This window comes from Hylobates moloch, unplaced genomic scaffold (assembly GCF_009828535.3).
Source record: "Hylobates moloch isolate HMO894 unplaced genomic scaffold, HMol_V3 SCAFFOLD_2, whole genome shotgun sequence".
NCBI classification, from domain to species: domain Eukaryota; kingdom Metazoa; phylum Chordata; class Mammalia; order Primates; family Hylobatidae; genus Hylobates; species Hylobates moloch.
The window spans coordinates 167,174,118-167,179,313 of record NW_026652277.1 but is presented as its reverse complement, the minus strand read 5'-3'; positions in this window follow the sequence as shown (position 1 = coordinate 167,179,313).

Below are 5,196 nucleotides of genomic sequence, written 5' to 3'. Positions count from 1 at the left end.
CTTAAATTGAATTCATTTGTTTAATAGAATATTCAAAGGCTGTATTGTAATTCTAATGAGAATTATGTTTAATTACTAGCTTTCTATTACCATTATACGTAACCAGCAAATCTATTTTTCCTTAGTCCTTCTAATTTTGCGGGGTTTTTTTTAGTAAGTATGATAGTTAATGTTCAATATTAGTGCTGTCAGCCATTTAGCTTTTCTTCTCTATAGGAAAACTATTTCACCTACTGTAAGAGTGAATGCCTAGCCAGGCGTGGTGGCTCACACCTGTAATCCCAGCACTTTGGGAAGCTGAGGCTGGCAGATCACCTGAGGTCGGGAGTTTGAGACCAGCCTGACCAACAAGGAGAAACCCCCATCTCTGCTAAAAATACAAAATTAGCCAGGCGTGGTGGCGCACGCCTGTAATCCTAGCTCCTTGGGAGGCTGAGGCAGGAGAATCGCTTGAACCTGGGGCAGAGGTTGCGGTGAGCCAAGTTTGCACCATTGTACTCCAGCCTGGGCAACAAGAGCGGAACTCCATCTCAAAAAACAAAAGAAAAAAAAAGAGAGAGAATGCCTAAACGTTGTGCTACTGAAAGCCACAGTGCTCCCTTCCTGCAAGGACCATCTTCAATATTCAAGTAAGGCTTAAGGAATTCACTGGATTAGTAATATGCTCTCATCTATTTTTTCACATTCCTACTATGAAAAAATTTCAGGCAATGCCAATAAAGCAAAAGTCCCTGTTTGCCCTCATACAGTCTCACTCCCCTCCTCAAAGGTAGATCACTGTTATCAGTTAGGTATGAGCCATCTAGGCCTTTTTTGAGGTATTCCTATACAAATGTATTTGAAAATCTAGAAATATATAGCTTGATTTTCTTTATATAAATATAAACATTATTTGCATATTTTATTTTTCACTTAGGAGAATGTCTTAGATCTTTCAAGGTTAGTGGCATCAATCTCTTATCTTCTTAAAATATGGTTAAGGTATTACATATTATGACTGTGCTGTAGCATAGGGAATTAACATTTGACTTTTTAATCTGAATGTGTTAGAGAATTTACCTGCAGTATTAAAATCACAGATTATTTTCTCTCTAAAGCCTTGCTAATTGTAAGGAATAACTGAAGTCTTCAGAGCCTTTAGATAGATAGAGCCTATTTTTCTTTTTACTTATTTTTACTTTTTTTTTTGAGACAAGGTCTCACTCTGACACCCAGGCTGGAGTGCAGCAGCACCATCACAGCTCACTGCAGCCTTGACCTCCCAGGCTCAGGTGATCTTCTCACCTCAGCCTTCCAAGTAGCTGGGAATACAGGTGTGCATCACCACGTCTGGCTAGTTACTGTATTTTTTTGTAGAGATGGGCTCTTGCTGTGTTGCCCAGGCTGGTCTCCAACTCCTGGGCTCAAGTGATCTGCCCACCTTGGCCTCCCAAAGTGCTAGGACTAAAGGCATGAGCCACCACACCTGGCTGAGTCTGTTTTTCTCAAAATATTTATACATATATAAAGTAGTGATTTAAAATAACTTGTAATTATTAACCCATTTACCTTAATTTCTTTTAAGTTAGGTACCAAGAATGTATCCACATTTTAAAAATTTTAAAAGAATGCACCCATTTTCCCATGTAGTATTTCACTATAACACTTAGGCCTTATGGCAACCTTCTGAAGCATGCATGACAATATTTGTATTTTTTTAGTTTCTAATCCTTAATTCGGTCAGCCAGCAAACATTAGCTGAGTGCCTGCTCTGCCTTGGGAATGAGGCTGCAGATACAGCGGTGAACAGTCACGAATACTACATGTTTTTTACAGCCTAGCAGTGGAGCTAAATGAAGTAAATGATGTAAATAAAGAAACCAAAGCTCAGGGATTTAAAGTGATTTGCAGTAGGTGACAAGCCTAGTAGGGAATAGGACTAAAGCTGGAATCCAAATCTCCTTACTTCTAATCTGGTATACTTTCTTCTAATAACTTGCTGTTTCTGTGAGGTACAAAGAATAATTTAAAATAAATTATTGCACTAATAGCATTTAAAAAATTAGAATCACACCTGTTATCCATCATGGGGCTGGTTCCATCTTGTTAAACAGTCTTTATGATCATCCTAACATTTATAAGTTATTAATTTTGGCAAGATGACCAAAAATTTTTAATTAGGGCTATTGCTGATTATTATTGTCATTACCAATTTTAAAATATCTACAACTAGTTTTTAGAAGCCTTAAAATTGGGCCAGGCACGGTGGCTTGCACCTGTAATCCCAGCACTTTGGGAAGCTGAGGCAGGCGGATCACAAGGTCAGGAGATCAAGACCATCCTGGCCAACATGGTGAAACCCCGTCTCTACTAAAAATACAAAAATTAGCCAGGCGTGGTGGCGGGCGCCTGTAATCCCAGCTACTCAGGAGGCTGAGGCAGGAGAATCGCTTGAACACGGGAGGTGGAGGTTGCAGTGAGCCGAGATCGCGCCACTGCACTCCAGCCTGGAAGACAGAGCAAGACTCCTTCTCAAAAAAAAAAAAAAAAAAAAAGACCTTAAAATTGATTTGAGGTTGATTATCTTTCATAATCTTCTAATTCTCCTTTAGAATGATCCAGTCCGTTAAACACTTTGCAGATGCCAGACCTATGCTCTATAAATCCATAAAATAATTCAATTTATCGAAAGAAGCAGATATCTATAAACCCCACACTGAACTGATTAAGCTTAATTGCAATCCTAGTCCATCCCAGAGAGAAACCAAAATAATTGAGAGGTTAGGGCATTGTCGCTGTGAGAAAGCTTAGAGGTAACACATTATATGTTATCTGGAGAGAAGAATGTTAAATGGAAACAAAGTTTATGAAGAATTTCTTCAAATACCTGAAGGATTTTATGGAAAATTACAAGATAGCATTCTTAGGTTCCATATATCTAGAGGACTTTTCATAACTGTAAGCAACTTTTGCAAATAGTTTGGGAACATAAAACTCTTCCAGCATAGAAGAAAATGGGTACTATTAACATTCGGATGGTTATGGGACCATCATAACATTTTGATGTAATATGCAAAATGCTACTTCCCCAACTATGACCCTCAGTATGACTTCTAAAGGAATTATAAGCTCCAAATACTTTTTGGAGTATAAAAAGTACTTGACTTTTTCACACATTTGCTAATACCCTTCTCATAAGTTTTATTTCCTTCTGATGTTTCAGCTAACATTGAGCTAACAGAAGCTAAATAATAATAAAATGAAGAACAGATAGTAAATATATTGAAATTGTCATTCCTGGCATGGTGTGGTGGCTTACGCCTATAATCCCGGCACTTTGGGAGGCCAAGGCGGGCAGATCACGAGGTCAGGAGATCGAGGCCATCCTGGCCAACATGGTGAAACCCCATCTCTACTAAAAATACAAAAATTAGCTGGGTATGGTGACGCGTGCCTATAATCCCAGCTACTCGGGAGGCTGAGGCATGAGAATCACTTGAACCCAGGAGGTCGCGCCACTGCACTCCAGCCCGGTGACAGAGCAAGACTCCGTCTGAAAAAAAAAAAAAAAGAAAGAAAAAGAAATTGTCATTCTTGACATAAATTCCCATATCACTAAAATAGATCAGAGAGATAGAATGTAATTTTCTCTAGCATAGGCATCGTTACGTTTAAGCCGTCTGAGGGCTATGAGCGTGATCTGCAAAGTCACTCTGAGCAACATAAGGTGGAGTTTGAAAGCAGACTCAAAGCCAGACCACTGGGCTTGAGTCCTCACACGCAAGCATGTAGTCTTCACCATGGAGAAGGGGGTTTGTCTTTCTCAAAGCTTTTTTCTTTTAAATTAGGAAAAAGAACTGATTTATCAGTCTAGTGTTTCATTTTAAAAACATATGAAAGGGTGGGAAACTTGCAGAAGAAAGTATTTGGAGCTTATAATTCCATTAAAAGTTATAATGGCAGTCATAGTTGGTGAAGCAGCATTTTGCATATTATATCAAAATGTTATGGTACCATAACCATCCAAATGTTAATGGTACCAATTTCTTCTATCCTAGAAACATTTCATTTTATGTTGTTAAAACATAACTATATCAGCTAGTTTTTTTTCTATGCTTTACCTGCTTTGGAAAATTTGACACGTTCTGCTTTACTCTTTTGTTTATAGGTGAATCACAAAACGTATTTTTGTGTATTCTATCGTTCAATAGCCATGGCTGTTTACTTCATTTAATTTATTTAGCATAAAGGCATTATGAAAAGGCCTAAACATGAGCTTCACTTCCCCACTAACTAATTAGCATCTGTTATTTCTTAACCGGAATGCCTAGGCCTAACCTGAACCAATGTTCCCCAATCTTGTTCACAGTCAGAGACCCAAAAAAGAGTGTTATAAGTGGGGTGTCACTATTGTGAAAGTGGTGCTAATGGTGTTGAATTGGTACCTATGATTCTTCTTTTGAATTAGATTGTATGTTTCATGATCTCAACTTACATTACTAAAATTTAATAAACTGATCATTTAGATGATGTTCTTCTGTTTTTCATAAACAAGAGAATAACATAACTGAAAGATAGGAGTTAAAAGATAAGCTAATAGCATTATAGGCTTGCTTATAATCAAGTGTTAAAGAGTTTGAAATTTTAGGATAAAAATGTTTCAGATATAAGATGCCATTTAAGCAATTTTAACTTCTTTTTGAAAAGAGAGTTCAAAATTAATTGATTTTTATCACTATATTCATTTTTGATTTTTATAAATACGAACATTTTTGTGATAATTGTATGTTGTCTTTTAACATTTTAGATTATAACCACTAGGTGTCAGTAAAACCCTAAGGTAAGGTTGACTTGCTGCCAACTTCATACATAATTTCATGACCATAAAAGACCTTGGTGAGCACAATTCAAAAATATATTGTATTCCTTGGAATCTTCTAGACTCTCAATGAATATTTCATCTCACCCTAAAGTTCTCTGCCAGCTCTGTAGGGGTGCCAGACTCTTAAAAATGTTCATTTTAGAGTGGACTTTAGTTGTCACATACTTCAGTATCTAATTCAGGATCCTTAACAGATGGTCAGTTAGTCTTTGTTTCATCACTTTAAGGATGAGGTTTTCACTTTATGAGCTGCTCTAGATAGCAATTATGTCTTATTTGGTTTTGTCTCCGCAGGCCTGGACTATGGTAGATACTTAGCCAATAACATTGTTGGA